Source organism: Mirounga angustirostris, unplaced genomic scaffold (genome assembly GCF_029215605.1).
Source record: "Mirounga angustirostris isolate CCGP_5_RB_7025 unplaced genomic scaffold, mMirAng1.0.hap1 SCAF_13, whole genome shotgun sequence".
Taxonomy (NCBI): Eukaryota; Metazoa; Chordata; class Mammalia; order Carnivora; family Phocidae; genus Mirounga; species Mirounga angustirostris.
This window is the reverse complement of record NW_026991721.1, coordinates 59,424,736-59,443,929: the sequence shown is the minus strand read 5'-3', so window position 1 is coordinate 59,443,929 and position 19,194 is coordinate 59,424,736. Positions and strand designations below refer to the sequence as shown.

At 46.3% G+C, this 19,194-nt stretch overlaps 1 protein-coding gene across 1 annotated transcript in view; it reads left to right on the top strand.

Annotated features, from left to right (window-relative positions):
• Positions 1–19,194, top strand: part of FHIP1B (FHF complex subunit HOOK interacting protein 1B) — a 166,190-nt gene that overhangs the window by 710 nt on the left and 146,286 nt on the right. The gene's annotated exons all lie outside the window — the stretch shown is intronic.

Sequence of the window (19,194 nt, the reverse complement as noted above, 5' to 3'; positions counted from 1 at the left end):
TCCTTGTTATTTATACAAGTCCTTTTCAATCACACCTAAATTTATGCTAATGAGGGGTGACTTCCTGTGGGCCCCCTAGATAGCCTCAGGATGGGGCTGGTGACTTAAAATGATTAGAGGGTGAGAAATTTCAGCTCTACCCTCAACCTGTAGGGAAGGGAGGAGGACTGGAGAATGAGCTCTCTATCTCTTTGAGAGTTCCCTGTTGGTGAACGTACTGAGTTGCTAGGACGGGGCACACCTGGAGAGCACATGGCAGCTCCATGACATCACTCCCCTTTATGCCTTGTCCTGTGCATTTTTTCCATTTGGCTATTCCTGACTTGTACCTTTTATAATAAACTGATAAATGTAGGTAAGGCGTTTTCTGAGTTCTGTGAGCTGTTCCAGCAAAATATCAAACCTGACGAGAGTGTCATGGAACCCCAGAATTTGTAACTGGTTGATCAGAAGCACTGGTGGCAACCTGGAGCTTGCAACTGGCATCTGAAGCTGGGCAATCTTTTGGGACTGAGTCCTTTAATGTGTGGGATCTGATGTTAACTCCAGGTAGTGTCAGAATTTAATTGAGTTGTTGTATAGCCAGTTGGTTTTGGAGAATTGGAGAATTGCGTGGTGTCACTAGAAGTGGTGTCAGGAGTAGGATTTGCTTAAAAAAAAAAAAAAAAAAAAAGAAGTAGGATTTGCTAGCCAGGCCCTAGCTCATGGAAACATGTGGTTTGGGAAAAGAGGATGAAAGAGTGGAGGAGAGGATGAGGAACCTTTGATTCCAGGGTGGCCATGGCCATATAGTCACCCAAAGTATGGAACAGCAGCTGTGCTATAATCAATTACTAGAGGTAAAATTTACCAATGGAATTTAGAGGTAGATCCAGCTTCTGGGGAATTGATTAATTGGATGCTTAAGGCAATGGAAACTAATACGAAAAAAGCAAACTATATAATCTTTTGGTTATTGTTACCTGTAATACCTAAAATGAAAGGAAGGGAGAGTGCTGGGTGAGACCTTGATGCTGGACCAAGCTCAGATTCTGTTGGTCTGAGTTTTTGCCACTAGTCTCAGATCTACCCCCAAAGGGAAAAATTATGTGGGGAAAACAGAGTACCTTTAAGACTCTGGTCACAGGAAGATAGGCCACATGGGAAGAAGACAAAACCAAGAAACTACTGAAATCAGGAGGTATAATATGAGAGAGTTGTTTTATTTTGTAGATTAGTATCATCAACTTTCTGAAGAACCTTTCCTGAAATGGACTCTGAGTGTGACTAATTTAGGGGCAGTATCTTTGTTTTTATATGCTTCAGAATGGAAGAGCATGTTTGGGTTGTTACAGGACCCATAGCTTTCTGTGGAACAATCCAGATGGCTATACATGATCCAGATACACAGAGGATTATTCCTGAGGAAATGGCTATCCCGCTGGATTGGATAAAAGCCACTGTGAGGTCTGTTTACCCTGACAAGGGAGACTATAAACAATCCCTATAAATGCCAAGTGGAATGCCCTACATCAAGCAGGTGATCTGCTTCATATGCAAGCCATGTGGGACTGGCTTTATGATGACCCTGGCTTTATACTCACCCATTGAATATGCCTATTACCCAGGTCATGGTAAACACTGTGGTTAAGCAGGCCACTTCTGCATGGGCCCTCCATGTAACTTTTTGCCGCAAAATCAAGCAACAGTCTAAGAAGTCTTAATCAAATTTGTTGTCTAAGTTTCCCCATATGGGTCTTATAGATACTAATAAAACCATTAGATTAACTAGAGAATGGGGAGACACAAAGGGGACGGTCAAGGTCCATCTTGATGGACAGCAGGATGGATATCTTTAGATGGTTATTAAGGAGGGGACTTCAGATAGCCCATTTCTCCTTAACTGTTACTGCTCTCAGTCTCTGTCCTTCCTATGTAAGAGGACATTGATGACTCTTAGGGCCCGAATTCCATCTGTTCTCCAAGACCTTATCCCAGGAGGTCCTTTCCTTTGCTCACATCCCGTCTCCTTCACAACATCTTTCTTGCTCACTCCCTCCTTGCTCATTTGCCCAGTTCCCTTTCTAACAGTGTTTCATATAGTTGCTTTTGGTGGCACCATCGTTGCTACATATCACACACCCTTATCCTTCTGGGTAGGTGATCAGAAGCCCCTCTTCTCCTGACGTGGATGACATTGTTCTTCAGGAATTAGATTCTGAGACAGAGATGAACGTACAATAGATTTCTTAGGAAGTGCTCTTGGAATCTACAGTTGTGGAAGGAAGGGAAATGGAGCAGGATTGGGCAGAGGGACAAGTTGAGCTTTGATGCTGTCTCAGTAGAGATCTTCCTATGGAGCTCTGAAGCTGGCATGACCCTTCAGAATTGTACTGAAATGGCGAGAGGGGGCTTGCTTCATTGGGGAAACTAGGGGGTAGCATAGACCTGTAGGGAGCTGATAGCTGATGGCTGAAGGCTTTCTCTTGAGAGCACTCCTAACACCTGGGAGAATGAGTCCTTCGTTCCTGAAGGGAGACCAGTCAACAATGACACTGTCCATCACAGTCTGTCCACTTGGATCGTGTGCCACTTGGATCCATTTCTTCATATAAGGTCTAGGAGCAGCTCCTTCAACATTCTGGTGAGTTTCCCTTCATGATGGAAGCTTAGAAAATGAAAGCTAGTGAGAAGAATTACAGCTACTGTAGCTGGTATCAGGACAGCCTACATCTCCTTTGTGTAGCAGCTGCCCTGCCTCTTCTGTTCTTGTAACCAGGATCCACTCTATGGCCAAGATAGTGATGCCTCTTTTTGCCTGCTGGTTCCTTCACACAAGGAGCCCCAAGTTCCTGGGTGGCAGCTACACTCTGTCTCCTGTTGGACACATTTTCCCTTTGGGAATCAAGGTCTCTAAACCTGTGGAGCCTAGAGTTGTAGGGGCAGGAAGTGCAAATTCCCCAGGTAGATCGCAGGAGTAATGGTAAGAAGGCCATTCCTGCTTCCTTCCTTGTTTCTGGACTCATGAGTTCTATCTGTTGGGCACACAGCACTATATGAAGGTTGCTATTTTAAAGTGGACATTGCATGCTGGAAGATGGCACCCTGTCTTCTGTAGGTGTTACTTTCAAGTTTATGCTTTCGCTGTGCCTTCACCAGCCCATTCTATCACTGTATCAGGCTGGCGGTTTCTGGGTGATGTGATATGTAATGTGACCAGTGGGTCCCCTAGTCATGTGCTCACTTTACACCTCCTTTGCTAAAGACCGGGTCCTTGGTCTGATGTGATGGGATCCCATGCCTGTTGTTCAGACACTGTAAGCTCTTGGACCATGGTGATGGTTGAGTCTCAGTGGGCAGTAAAGGCAAAACCATGCATGAAATATGTATTTATTCCTGACAAAACAAAGTGCTTCACCTTTTGGAGCAGAAGGAATCCAGTGTCGTCAACTTGCCATTAAGAGGCTAGTTGGTCTCTTCAAGGTATGGTGCCATATTGGAGATTTGCCTTCTGTTTTTGCTGCTAGCAGGTTAGACATTTGACATGTGTCAGAAACCTATATCAGCTTTGGTAAGTGGGAGCCCACACTACTGGGCCTATGGTAATGAGTTTCTAATGATTATATGCTGCCCCCTAGCCTCTATTTTGGGTGGAAAGTCCTATCATTTCTATTGCTGTGAGCGAGCCCAGCTCAGCAGTGGTGTTTCCTACCATCAGCCTTGGCCTGTATAGGGGAGCCATTATGGACTTTCTTAGTGATGCTGGTGCCCCTCTTACTAAACATTCCTTATTTCTTTGGAAAATTGTGTATCCCACGGAACACAGTTATTTCATGATTTTTCCAACCTCATATAATATATCCATTCTTGACAGCCACTTTCTGAGCCTTTTTATCCTTCCTGTCAGTGATGGCGTTTCTGCCGCACTTGGGGCAGGCCATCACTTTTTCCATGCTTTTAATTGTTGATTAATTATTTTAAACTTTTCATTACTTTTTTCTAGAGCATCACTTGAGCTTAACTACACTCAATTCCCTTATTCTTGTAGTTACCATTTCCCTCGTGTTTCTCAAAAGCCTGATGGCCTGACCCAGCCAGTGTCAGGCATACCATCCCAGTTCACCGGGGACTCTCGAACTCCACCTAACCGGTGCTGGCATCCTGGTTGGCTGGGTGGCGAGGGATCCAGCTCCAAAATCCCATCTTGCCATCTGCTTTCTCGGAGCATCCTGGCACCAACTTCTACAGGTTGGGTGACCCAATAGCAGACCCTAAGATGGAGATGAACTTGCCTGAGGTTTATTAGGGAGCACTCTCAGGATCGCCACCTGTGAAGGAAAGGAAGCAAGTAGAATTGGGCAGAGGCAGAGGATGAACCTTGGTGCAGTCTCTACAGAGGCCTCAGCTGACCCTACAGTGAGTTCTGAAGCTGAGATGACCTTTCAGAAGTGTTCTAGACTGAATCAAGGGGACTGGACCTTTGTTCCCTCCCAAACTGATCAGTCACAGGATGCCTCAGGAAGAGGGTATGACCTTGGGTGAGGTGGATTTCCTAGGTGGAGGCTCCTGGGTGGGCACATCATTGAGGGCCATATTCTAGCAGCACCCTTGGCAGCTCGGAGACTGTCTTTCATTCCTAAGGGGGAAACTGGGTGACCCATAGCAGTGTGCACTGCACTCTTGTTCCCAGGATCCTTAAGAAAGGGCATAGATACAATTCGGACATCCTCTGGCCTAAGAGTTACTATGAGCAGAGCTCTGTGGGGCTAGGAGTGAGAGTGGCAAAAGCAACTTTATTCTTTCTTATGTTCTCTGAATTTTAGAACCTCTGAAACCTATTTTGGAGGCTCTCAGGCTACTAGATGATGGGTAAAACTTGGGGAAGGGGAGAGGAGCCTAGTGTTTAAAGATCTAAGCTCACACAGCTCCTGCTTCCAAAGCAAATTGGGTGCCAGGTGTGGAGAGTGATTGGCAGAGGGATAATATGGGCTGCCTGGTTGGGACAGAGAACTTCCTAATTAATTTGGGCTAATTGGATCAGGCACCCACTTAGGGTATGCTCCATTGTGTCAAGAAACCTGTTCAAATTCTCTCCACAGGTAACCAGCCAACTCTCCGGCTGCCTGTGAAACTGCTAATTAAATCCATAATTTCCCACAGCAGCCTAGAACTGATAGAAAGAGGTCCCCCTCTTGTGGATTTTTTAGGGAGTACCAGAGACCTAGGAATCGATGAATTTAAGGGCATGGACCCTGAAGAAATGGAGTCTTCTGACGGAATTCCAACAGTGTGTCCAAAACCCTCAGTGGCAGGGACAGTGGCTAAGGGGATGGGCTTCAGATTCAGTCTCCTGCGTTAGAATCCTGGCTCTGCCGCTCACTGGTTGTGTGACCTAGACAAAACACATCACTTTCTGAGCTTCGATTTCTTCCCAGATGACACAGAGATAATAATGGTACAAGGTTGTTGTGAGGATTTGGCGAGATCCAGGGTGCTCAGAGCATTATGTAGTGTGGAGGAAGTGTTGAGTATCTAATGCCCTCCTTTTAAACTGCGTCTCCCATCTGTATTGACCATCACTGATTTAATGAGTTCCAGCTCCCAGGACTCCCGGCTCCCCACTCCCCATTCATAGGGTCCATCGCCAGGGGAGAAGAACTCACTGTGGTGAGGTGAAGGCCAAAGGAAAGAATGTGGGAAACTTTGAAAAAAGCCTTTCCCTGACTCACCTCCCTTAATCACCCATGGAAGATGTGCGGAGCATTAACTTAACAGACGGTGACTTGGCTCCTTTTATTGCCAGGCAGTCATACATTTATTCGCTCAACACACACACACACACACACACACACACACACACACACACACTGATTTGTCTAAACAAAAGCCTCACAGAATTCAGCGTCCCTAGAAAAGCCCTATAGTCATCTACTGTTATTCATGCAGCCTCACTCTCCCCACCCGAAATTCCTTATGAAAGGATTCTTTCAGTAACAACAATTCCCTTCAGAGGGCAGAGAGAGAGATTTTGCATCTAAGAGAAATATGATTTAGAAATTTCCCTCTATTGTTATACTAGTAACCGAGCAATTCTAATCAGTCCAATAGGAGCTTCCATGAGGGATGTACGGGGAGTTGTGGGAGCAGAGGGGAGGCATGTCAGCTGGAGCTGAGGGCCTTCATGCAGGTTCCCCAGGAAGTGAGTTATGTCTATACTAGGCCTGAACAGTGCCCAGGTGGGGTGAGACTAATGCCCCCGCAGAGGGAACTGCATATACAGTCGTGTGGCAGGGAAGGGCTGGCAAGTTTGGGAACTGAGGAAGAAGACAGTATGACCACTCAAGCCCTGGGAGGGAGTTGGAGCATGTGCAAGGCTGAGGCTGGAGACTGGCACTAGCACCTGAGGAGGAGGATTACATCAGAGTTTAGTCTTAATCCCCAAAGGAATGGGTGCATTTGTTATTAATTTTGTTCATTTATCCATCCAGCCAGCCATTCACACTTAGAAGTCTATTCTGTGCCAGGTGTTGTGCTAAAGATCCTGAAACACAGAGATGACCGTGCACCAGCACTTCCCTCAGACAGCTCATGGACCTGTGGGAAGAAACAGACATGAAGCATAGACCTACAAGAAAGGGCTTTTGGTGACAGGTTTACTTGGTACTGTAGGGGTCAAAGGAAGAAGTGGTTGATTCCTGCTGACCTGAGAGTAAAGGTTGATGGGGACGGAGAAAAATTTTTCCAGGAGGCCAGTCTTGAAATATGAGTTAGTATTTGCCTGAAGGACAAGACTGGGAAGGGGTTTCTCCTTCGTTTTCACTGCTTGATATGCACTAATGTTCTTTCAGAGCCTATACAACATGCTCCTGGCTTTCTCAGGGCCTTTGTACCTGCTGTTCCTTCTACCTAAAAATATCTTCCCTCTCCTTTCACTTAATTAGCTGCTACTCATTCTTTAGCTCAATTCTGATTTCCTTGGGGATGCGTTCCCTGATCTGTTTTTTCTTTTTCTTCCTCTTTCCCCTTCCCCTCTTTCTCCTCCTCCTTCTCCTTTCCGCCTCCTCATCTTCCTTTCCTCCTCCTCTCCCCCCCCTCCTTCTTCATCCTCCACCATAGTTCTAATTGCAGTTATAATTTTGTGTTTGTTTATGTGCTTATTTAATTAATGCCTGCCTTCCAGTAGACTGTAGACTTCGTGAAGGTGGGGACCGTGTCTGGTTTTGCTCCTATTGTGTCCCCAGTACTTACCACAATATCTGCCAGTGCCTCCTTAAGATTGGTTGCTTGAATAAATTAGAAGTGAGAGTAAGCAAAGGGCCAAAGGCATGAAGCACTATGCAAAAGGGGAAATTTCCAAAAGTTTAAGTGAAGGCTAGTTGTGAGAAGAGAAGCAGGGAGGTAGGCAGGGCCTAGGTCTTGAAGAGTTTGTTTGCAAATCTGGGCAACTGAGTCATTAAAGGATTTTATTAGAGTTTGTCCTGATAGGCTATGGAGCTTTAGTGAGGAGAGCCAGAGAGATCAGCTGGTAATGGGTGAGGTTAGAGATGAATTCTGAAAGGTGGGATTGAAGAAGGGTGGTGTTCAGCAGGGGAAATAGATAGAAGAGTTACAGGAAAAGCAACATCCATAGAACCACCTTGAAGGGCTCTTAATACCTGCCAAGGGGCCACCTCAGATCTGTAAGTAAACAGATGAACAGAGGGAACACTTGAATTAAAGACACCAAGGTTTCTTTCTGGTTTAGCTGATAGGAAATGGAGTACGCATGTTAAGAGTTAGACTGGCACAAGAAAAGGGATATAGCTTCCTCTGATGCTGACGGTAGGGGTAGGAGGAGGAGAGAAAGCAGGATTTCAAAGTCAGGTGATCTGTCAGGAATCGAGGTCACGCAGGCCCTGGTGACCTGCTTCTTTCCCCATCTGCCTGACTTCTTGTCTATCAAGTTTCAGTTTAGCGACTCCGTCACACACAGGGCGCCCTCCCTGTGCTCCACCTATAGCACACTCATCCAGCACCCAACACTAGACACTCACTCAGTGGTTTCTCCACTGAGGCGCCATGAGTGATGGGGCTCGGGCTGTGGGGCAAGACTCAGTGTCTCCATTTTACCCCCATTCCCTGGCATGGTGCCTGGGGCATGGTAAAGGCTCACTGTCACTGTTTATTTGTTCAAAGAGAAAGGAGTGGTTTTCTTATAAAATGTCATTCCCCCAAAGAAATCTTTTCAACTGTGTTTCTTGGAAGCTTAGGTTCCTTGAGGGGAAGTTTGAAATAAAACTTTAACCCTTGCTTCAAATCAACTTGTCCAAGTTGCCTTAACAAAGCCCTTGCTTTGCTTTATGTGAGTAATAACACCCACACTGTTCTGTTACATCAGTGTGAGAGCCACACCCCAATAAAGTGTTTTATTTATTTATTTTTTTAAAGATTTTATTTATTTATTTGACAGAGACAGACACAGCGAGAGAGGGAACACAAGCAGGGGGAGTGGGAGAGGGAGAAGCAGGCTTCCTGCGGAGCAGGGAGCCCAATGTGGGGCTCGATCCCAGGACCCTGGGATCACGACCTGAGCCGAAGGCAGACGCTTAACGACTGAGCCACCCAGGCACCCCTAAAGTGTTTCATTTTAAAAGGTGGTTTTCTTTCTTTCTTTTTTTTTTTTTTAAAGATTTTATTTATTTGTTTGACAGAGAGAGACACAGTGAGAGAGGGAACACAAGCAGGGGGAGTGGGAGAGGGAGAAGCAGGCTTCCTGTGGAGTAGTAGGGAGCCCGATGCAGGGCTCGATCCCAGGACCCTGGGATCATGACCTGAGCCGAACGCAGACGCTTAACGACTGAGCCACCCAGGCGCCCCAAATTCTATGACATTTAAAGCATAGGGGCAAGTGCTATGATTTTTCTAAGTGTGTGTATGTTTGTGTAAATGTTTGGGGGGCCTGGGGGTACGCTGCTAAGAAAACCACCAAGAGTGCTTGGGAATTTGGTATCTTTCTTGGGGAGAAAGGCTTGGGAAGTTGCAGAAACGTGTACCCAACACAATCCCAGTATAGCTACCAGAGCAAAGTATGGTGAGACAGTTCTTGGAAGAGCTTCATATGTGACATGGGCTCTGTTGCTTCCTTTCCACCTGTCTAAGTTTCAGGTGGAGGCTGGCTGGAGTAGCCCTCAGTGTTAGAGCGAGGAGAGAAGGCAGCAGTGGGGTAGTCCATGTGCTCAGAGTATGATGTGTCTAAGTCAAGTGAAGATCAAAGAAGAGAGCTGAACGTGAAGGAACCTTGTCCAAGGGGATCCTTGGTACTGGCAATAAGAGACTATGGAGTATACTTCAGTGGAAAGGAACTGAGGAGATGGGGACTCAGGAGATTAGCTGGAGGGTGCAGATCCCTTCCTGCCCACTCTTCCCCAGCCCCCAGGTCAGGGAACCGTACATCGTCCATATCCCTACAGGGCCTCTGAGATCCACACATGTCCCCAGGAGAGAGGCAAATGTAGACACCTCTATACCTCTATACTCTCCAGAGCTCAGTTCCAACAGGCCAGTGCCACACGTATAAACTCGCACCCAGACACCCCATGTGGACTCCGGAGGAGCCAGTTGCTGGAGGTGAAGGAGGGTGGATGGGAAATGAAAGTACTGTTCACATCTCCTTTTATTAGTACAAGTTCCCAAGCCACAGAGCTAGCCTGAGCTGGAAGTACAGGGCTGGTGAGGGACATTTTGAATTGGAAACGTTTCTGTTTTGATTTAGGCAGGACTGAATCATTTAATACACAGACGTGAGCTCCTGGAGAATGTGAGCTTAGTTGTAATGATCAACTTGAAACCGTTTTTCTGTCCATCTGTGGGATTAGCTCGACATCATGGGAGGGGTGGTGTGAGAAGGGGTTTCAGTGTAGCATGTGTGAACGCTGTGTTCAGGAGGAAAGCTGAGGAGTATTTGTGCTTCACTGAATTCAGTTCGCCAAATAAATCCATTACATCTGTATTTATAGGCTGTCGTGCAAAATACACAAAGGAGTAAACAGTACATTGTTTCTTTTGCTTAGCAAAGTATCTTTTTCATATCAACGGGCAGAGAGCTAACTTCTGGAGAGTTCCAGGGAGCCAGTGAATCACATGGGCTCCTCACTGGATTCTGAATGGAGGGTAAATGCCCAGAGGCATATGAGGATTGAGGGGCACCATCTGCTTCAACCTGGTACTGTACTGGAGAAGGATGCTTGGGCCTGAGGCCAGAGCGAGACCTTTCGGCTAGATTTAGACTCTGGCATGGGTCCTCATCCAGGATCATAGCCTGGCACCTGGCCCATCTACCTGGGAGAGGAGAGCAACACAGTTTCATTACTGTCTCTCAAATAATAATATCCAAACTTTTTATTTACAAATCCCTATGAATAAATGATTTTTGAGCACTCATCCTCAAATGAGGATGTCCCTCATTTACAAATTACGTAATAAATTTACAGTCAGACTGTTTTTCTTTAGCAACTTATTAAAATATAAATTTGAGAATGAAATAAAAATAAATAACAGCTCTAATTATCTAATGTTTTATCCTTGCACCTGAGTGGATTGGGTTATGCACCGCCTGTGACGGGCATGCCCTGCTGTCCTAGAAGGAGAATCTAGGTCTGACTGGAGAACCGAAGTAGGGGAACCGTGTGCTCCATGTTGGCCTTCAGGTCCTACGAGAGAGCAGGAGCCAGGAGACTGGGCTGTGGTTTGGCAAATACTTTGCCTCATCTCAGCATCTGAATTACTCGTTCAGTGAGAGGAGAAAAGAGACCAGAAGTATTCTTCCAGTAGAGTTTCTCCTGGAGAATGGAGCAGAATCCTTCCCCTCCATGAAAACTTAAGGAAGTGATAAGCAGCTCCTCCTACTTTAAGACTTAAAATCAGAACAGTATTCCACTACCATAAGATATCTTGGAATATTTTTGTGTGCCTGTTTTTTTTCCCCTTTCTGCATGTTCCAGGTCTAGACTGGGGTGGGCACATCTGACCTGTTGCCTTTTTTTTTTTGGCGGGGGGTGGGGGGGGGTGGGACAGTCTACGAGCCAAGAATGGTTTTTACATTTTTAAATGATTAAAAACCAATGGAAGAATGGTATATCAGGACATATGAAAATTACAGGAAATTCAAATTTCAGTATCCATAAAGTTTTATTGGAACACAGCCACCCTTATTTATCTGTTCTGTGTAGCTGCTGTTCCCCCAGAATGGTAGAGCTGAGTCATCGCCACAGAAACCCTCTGACCCTCAAACCCAAAGTGTTTGCCATCTGGCCTTTTACAGGAAATGTTTGCTGAGCCCTGCTCTAGACTGTGGGAATATCCGTATTATTTCAAGGAAAATTAGGATTGTTGTAGTAGTAAGAACGTTAAGAGTGGTGTGTTGGTAGCTGATATGTATGTTTGTTTTCAAATAAGTTTTTGAGAATGAAAAGGAAAGGGGAATCAAGACATAGACTTTGTGTCAGTACGGCAATAGAGAACAGAACAAAGCAGATAATTTAATCCCCCCCTTCTTGCCCTGGAGAAACTAGAAAAGGACCTTTGGGACCTCTGGTAGCAAGGACTTGGTGGTAAGAGGTGGGCTGGGAGTCTGGAGGAGAAGGTCAGACCGGAGGAACTGTTATGCCAGGGTCACCATCAAGTGGCTGAGCAGTCTGCCCCACACCATCAGGAGGCTCTATACCCAGATGAAGTTCGGAGATTCAACTGCCATGGAATATAGGAGAAAGGCTATTGGAGGACATTGACAGTCTCAGCGTAGTCTACCTCTCGGGCATCTTCAACCTCTCCCATTCAACTTGAAAATCCAACTGACACTCCCTCTTTAAAAATGAAGCAAACATAAGCAAGACAAAACAAATGTAATCCCCTCTCCTGACCTAACCTGACCTCCAACTGTCCCAATTTCTCTGCTTTCTTAGGGAGCAGCATCTCGAAAGAGCTCTCCACATGTGCTGTCTCCACTTCCTCACCTGTTTGTCCTTCAAAACCCTCCCATCTCATCTTGACTCCACCAATCTACCAGAACAGCTGAGGCAATTATGACCTCTACATGAATAGATCTAGTGGACACTGTTCAGTCTTTCTCTTCTGGATCTGTACATATTTGATTACTCTATCTTCTCTGCTTCTCGGACACCTCAGTTTTGGCTGTTCTTTCCCACCTCCCCCAACCCTTCTGTTCCTTCTCAGTCCCTTGCAACGTTGACTTCCTGGGGATGCTGCAAACACAAGGTGACAAGGTGACATGTGCTCTTCACCCATTATCTGATATTATTGAGGGATTAAGGATCTTGGTTTTACAAGCTACCTGCTAAACCAGCCTAGCATCAGTGGAGAGTTCAAGATGCAAGGCAAGTCATCTGGGCTGATAAGCAAAATCACGGTTCTGCTCTTATCTTCAAATAGCATCAAAAACTCTAGATCCTATCTGTGACACTCAGTTCCCAGTATTGCCCTTTGCCCTTCTTGGCTTTATGCCCTTTCCCCTTAGAACACTCAACTCTGGCATGAACAACCTGTAATATACTTGCACTTTGCCCTTGGTGGGGGTGGGAGAGGGAGCTTCCTCTTAACCACGGCAGCTAATTTCAGCCTTTATCACCTAAAAGTATGTGAAGTCATTGTCTAACATAAGGACATATCCCATAACCGGGCCTCCTGCCTGCCTGGCTCAGAACCTTGTTATTTCCCTTATCTTTCTTGCCTTGCTTAAATCCAAGCCAAGAGGCAAGGCAAGTATATTATTTTCTGCAACAGTTTTCTTTTCTTTTTTTTTTAGCGCTTTCCTCTTAAAAATATCTCTTATCTATTCCTCCCTTCTGACACTGTATGCAGTGTTACCAGTAGCCAATAATGGGCTTTCTTTTGCTTTTTATCTGCTGCAGAGCTCTAGCCAAAAGCAAGCCTCCTGCTTTAACTTTTATGTGCCAAAGTAGACACTTCAACTACTCAAAGATGCATGGAAATTACTGGGGCTGAGGTCTGTAGGTCCCACCTCACTGGAAAATTGGCTGCTTTCCAAGTCCTGGGCAACTGTACAGTATGGGCAGGGCAGGTGACCTTCTAGAACTTGCCAAGCCTGTCGTATCCTTTATGTTGAAATCTTGTTTGTCCCTCTCACCATTTCTTTGGATTGAAAATATTCAAATTCTTATTTTCTTTTACTGCAGTCAGAATGTAATGCACACAGTCTGGAGGGAGTGGGGAGTAAAATCAGATTCTGGAGCTGGGCTTTAGTATCTCAGCAGCTAAGAAAGGGAGGAGGAAGCCAGGAAGTAGAGAATTTAATCAAATTATGACAACATGACCCTGAGACAGGTACTGTTGTCATCCCCAGTGTCCAAGAAACTGAGGCTTCGAGAGATTAAATGACTGATCAGTAGAATCAAGACTTGGGACTTGCTTCCAGGCCATGCTCTCAAAATTCCAATGCATGCCTCTCTCTGTCCACATTCCATTGTGAAAGTCTTGCCAGCTAGAGACAGGCCTATAAAATGTCAAGCTTTCCTCCAATTTAGGAAAAGCTATAGATACCAGGATGCCATGTAAATCTCTGAGCAAGTGTGCCGCAGGGACTGGACATCCTTGAAAAAGTGGGAAATGCGTGTGGCATTCCAGTGTCTATCAAGAACATAATGAGTAACGTTAACACAAGCAAACAAAAAGGGTCTATTTTCTGGTCCTTGGCTGGGTAAGAAGATAGCTGGCGTTGCAATAAATGACTAAGGAGGTGGTCTGCTTCCTTAGCTTACGAATGGAGCTTTGGTTTTCTGTCCTTGGCCAGACAGATCCGTAGCGCCGTAGTATGAAGGCATGCATGAAGAGTGTGGATGCGAAGTTGGTGATTTGAGGAAAATGAGAAAGTTGTGCTATGGACAGCACAAAAGCCAATTGATTAGGGAAACACAGTTAATACTGTGGGACAATATTGGATTTATAGGACTATTATTCTATTTCCATTCTTTTTTTTTTTTTTTTTTTAAAGATTTTATTCATTTATTTGACAGAGAGAGACACAGCGAGAGAGGGAACACGAGCAGGGGGAGTGGGAGAGGGAGAAGCAGGCTTCCCGCGGAGCAGGGAGCCCGATGCGGGGCTTGATCCCAGGACCTTGGGATCATGACCTGAACCGAAGGCAGTTACTTAACGACTGAGCCACCCAGGCGCCCCTCTATTTCCATTCTTATGTATCAGTCAGGATAAGTAACATGAGCTGCTTCAAGAAACAGTCCTAAAATATCAGCGACTTAACCCAATATGGATTTACCTGTGGCTCTTGTCACTGTCCAGTGTGGGTCTGCGGTGAAAGAGCAGTGAGGGGGACACAGGTGGACACAGAGGTTCTATCACCTTCAGCTCATGACTCCTGGAATTGCCTGGATGTTGAAATCCAGGCAGCAGGTGTGGGTGCGGTTGGCGGTGGGAAGAGAGAGAGACAGGTGATCCAGGCTTGGAAGCAGTTTCCATGAAGCCCTGGGCCTGCAGTAGTACCTGATGCTACTGCTCGGATTCCCTTGGCAGGAAGTGGGGCAAGGAGGAGGCCCGGGGATTCTGTGGGCCAAAGAAGGAGAGGAGAACAGGGATCTTGCACAGCACAGTAGCCTCTGTTGCAACGTGTAACCCTTCAGTGCCAGGGCTAATTAAACTTACCTTGACATTCCCTCCTTGCATTCTCTCACCTGCTCAGTGCTCTCACCTTCTTCACCCATACAAGCTCAGAGACTGTGTGGAGTTGTTGAATGACTTAGTGCTAGAGCTTAGATAAGAATTCAAGCATTCCAATTTTTAGTTTGGTGTTCTCTTACCACCTGTATTTACTTGACTCAGATTGAAGGTGACTCTTCAGGGGAGGGAGAGAGGGCTAAGGTGATCAAGAAAGGCTCCAGAGGAACCTAGTACCTGAACTGGGTCCTACAGTTTGTATAGGATTTGGATGGGCCAACCAGAGGGACAGCACATTCCAAGCAAGGTTGAAGACATAGATTTGGGCTCAGGCAATAAGCACATTCATTTATTTCAGTTTATATCCTTTTATTGATTAGAAGAACTTTATTAAAAATTTTTAAAAACGTGACACATTTGCATGGTTCAAAATTCAAAAGGTACAAAGGAACATAAAATGAAAACAAATCTGTGTCACATCCCTATCTCCTGTCCGCATCAGCTCCCCTTCCCAGAGGCAAACATTATTACCAGTTTCTTTGGTGTCTTTCTAGAGATCTTCTGTGCATATAAAAATAAATACTCGGATTGCCTGTCTCCTAACAATTTCACCTAGCAAAGCATTATATTTGCTAATAGGATCAGATAAAAAATGATATTTCAGAGTTGTTTTAGTTTGTGCTTTTTCTTTTCATAAGTAAAGGTGATCATTTCATATTTAGGGCCATCCATATATTCTTTTATTGGAACTCTTTCCTTTGCCCATTTTTTCTGTTGGATTATTATTCTGTTGGTAGTATTATGATTGATTTCTAGGAGTTTTTTCATATTAGGGAAATTAGGCATTTGTCCCTAATACGAGTATCAGTTTTTTTCCAGTTTGTCTTTTCTTTCATGGTAGTTTTTTTTCAATGCAGAATCTCAATTTTCCGTTGTTAAAATTTTGATCTTTTCTTTTATGGGTTATGAGTTTTGGAACATACCTGGAAAGATCTTCCATCCTCCAAGATCCCCTTTTACAAAAATCCTGTGCTTGCTTCTTCTGAAGGGAGGAAATAGGGACCATGGCCACATGAGTCCGGACCCAGACCCACCAGCAGCACTGCCGGCCCCAGCCAGTCCCAGGCATCACAGGACACAGAAAACTTTGATCCAAGTGATGGGGTCAGAGCAGGGGCCTTGCTTACAGGAGTCTAAAGGCCTTGCTGGAATGCAGAGATTCACTTCTGACCAAGGGGGAAAACATAAGATAAGGGGAATCTAGCTGTCTATAAAGTGATAAGGAAGATCTGCTGGCTATTCTGGGAACTTTTTTGGGTCAGCTTGACCCAGAACCAGGCGTCCCTGCTTCTCCTGAGAGCCCAGTGATCTTGTCCACACCCACAGCCTCACACACTTCTTATGTGTTGATGAGTTCCAGGTTTATTTCTCCAGTCCCCACCTCTGAGCGCAGGTATCTCTAACTTAACTATCTCTAAAATGGAATTTGGAATCTTTCTTCCTGAATCTGATGCTGCTCCAGTCTTCCCAGCTAGGGATTAGGTGCCTCAATCTACGTAATTATTTGTACTAGAGACTTGAAGTCATCTTTGGCATTCAGCTCTCTTATCTCTAAATTTTATTCATCACCAAGTCACATCTATTTCTCCTCCGAAATCTATCCTAAATCCTGCTGCTGTTGATCACCTCTGCAGCTACTGTCTTAGCCAAAGCCGTGTCATCTGTTGTGTAGATGGCTTTAGTTAATCCTAACCGGTTTCCCCACACCCACCCTTGCCCTCAACCTCATAGTCTACTTTCCATAGCCGACTCTGTCCAAGTCTGTCTTCTCCCTCCCTCCTTGCCTGCTTTTCATGTTGTGCCCTGCCAGATGGGTATGGAGTTCTCTCAACAGCCTGGCCCTCTGGGCATTGTATGCATCAGTTCCTTTTTCAAATACCTTCCCATCCTTTGACCCTCTGGCAGATTCCTATTCATCCTCTGCATCTCAGCCCGAATGCCCCTTCTCTGCTGCTGTACGCTGCATGCAAGCCCCCAAGCCCCCGTTTAGGTGATTCCCAACACATGTAAAGGCTCATTTAGTGCTTGTTTGAAGGAATAGATGAACTTGAGTGGGATAAAGACCAGGGAGGGAAGGGCCTGACTCATGCTGGGGTCTGGAAGAAAGGGAGAATGGAAGAGTCAGCACCAGGGCCTGGGGTGGGTGTCGGGCCTGGTGGGATGTTGGGTCTGAGGAGCATTCAGCCTTTGTATGGCAAGACCATGATGTGACGGAGGCCTTGTCTGTGGTGGATCTGTGTGTGTGTGTGTGTGTGTGTGAGGTGACACGTACGTGTGTGGCCTGGTGTTGGGGGGCCAGCAGAAGTGAGCTCCAGGTGGTAATGGGTAGGCTGCCGTGCTATGGAATCTAGTCTTCTCAGGCCAGAGTTCCTGGGATGGGATTAATTCCCCCTGCAGAGCCCAATTTCCTCATGAGACCAGGGCACAGCTGTGGCCCCATCTGAAGCAGGGGCCAGGAGCAACGGCAAAAAAAGATGGAAAGTCCTGGGGACCAGAAGCCTCTGTTTTGGATACTGGAGAGAAGGTGGAAGATAGATGGGGGAACCAGATGGGACTTGCCTGGCTTTTGGGGAGGCAAGAGCTCCCCAAAATGCCACTCCATATGCCCACTGGGCTCTGAGTAAGGGTCTCTAGTTACTGGGGTGCAGAGGGTCCTGAATGAGGCGCTCCAGGTCACTGAGGGGTCCTGGTTTCTAGGAGTCATAAGCTATAGGTCCTGGTCATTGAGTGGCCTGAATGTAAGGCCAGGTCATTCGGCCTAAGTGAGAGGCCCTGGTCACTTGTTGGACCTGAGTGAGGGGTTCTGGTCACTGAAGCCCAAGTGAAAGTTTCTGGTCATGATGGGACCTGAGTGAAAGGTCCTGGTTACTGGGGACTGGAATTAGGGGCTGAGTGAAGGGCTCGATCCCTGGGACCTGGGGGCCATGGCCAGTAAGGGACATGAGCAGGGTCCTCTGATCACTGCAGTCTTAGTGAGGGCCTTGGTAGCTGGGTTCTTGACGGGGAGGCCACTCCATTAATCCTGAGCTGAGGTGCCTGGGGAGGGCTTCCCTGTGCCCTCAGTCTGCCCAGAACACTGCAAGTTCTGGGTCTGACCAGCATGGCTCACAACAGCCAGCAGATGGCACTGTGGCCCCATGCAGCCTGGACTCTCAGAGGGGCAGCTGGTGAGCAGTCCTTGGGGGTGAAGATCAGCTGGGACAGGCTCAGTGGACCCTCCACCAGCTTTGGGAGCTGCAAGGCCTGGAGGGTAGGGGGGGCATTAGGTGGACTCCAACCAAACTCCCTGGGGTGATGGCCCCAGGCCTCTCCCCTGGAAGCGGAGAATTCTGTGCTGTGGGTTAGGAGTCCTGTGTCTGTTCCATACCCCAGGAACCAGGACAGGCTTGCTCAGTAGTTCTGGAGCACAGAACAAGAACCCGAAATCTGGCCTAATACACCAGATGCACTTTCATCTCTGGGTTGGTTCAGCTGTCCCAGTCCACAGATCCAAGACAAACTGGGATCCACCCTGAACATTAGAGCTCTTGTTTCACAGAACATCCGGTGCCCTGTGAAACCCAGAGAGAATTGGAGTCTGTTCCTTGCCATAGCCAGAACTTGTCACAGCCCAGCACTCATCGATACCACACATCCCAGGGCCCGGTCACTTTCCAGAACCATGTCACATGTCAGGGCTTTGTTGTACCTCAGATACAGTCACAGAGCAGGGCTTGTCATCCTTTGAATAAAGGAATATCCTAGGACCCTGTCAGCAATCCAGAGCCTGTGCTGTCAGTACTTCCCAGGGTCCTGTCACAGCCCATGCTTGGCTCTGAGCTGTGACCGTACTGGGTATGTGACTGAGCCCTGAGATGGGCCTGAATTTGAGTGATACAGAGCCCTGGCCTCTGACTATATCCACAGTGTGCAGTAACAGGTCCACAAACTTGCACCTGTGAGTTGGCCATTATCAGCAAGTATTCATTTATTTTTTTAAGATTTTATCTATTTACTTGACACAGAGAGAGAGCAAGCAAGAGAGAGAGCATGAGTGGGGGAGAGGGGCACAGGCAGAGAGAGAAGCAGACTCCCCGCTGAGCAGGGAGCCCCATGTGGGGCTCGATCCCAGGACCCCGGGATCATGGCCTGAGCCGAAGGCAGACGCTTAGCCGACTGAGCCACCTAGGTGCCTTTAGCAAGTATTCATGATCAGCATCCATAATGATCATGGTGACATAGGAGACACAGATAAAGCAGTTCTCTTCCAGCTATCTGTGGGGAAAGACCAGTTTTATTTTTAAAATTTACATTTTGGATCCATTGCAGACTGACACTTTTGTAAAATGCAGTTAAATTGCTCAAAAAATGAAATTGAAGAAAAAACATACAAAACATAAGCCCATATTTTAAAAAAATACAAGTTTCATTTTGGAATGATTTTAGATTTTCAGAAAAGTTGCCAAGAGAGCAGAGATGCTATATGGCCAGCGC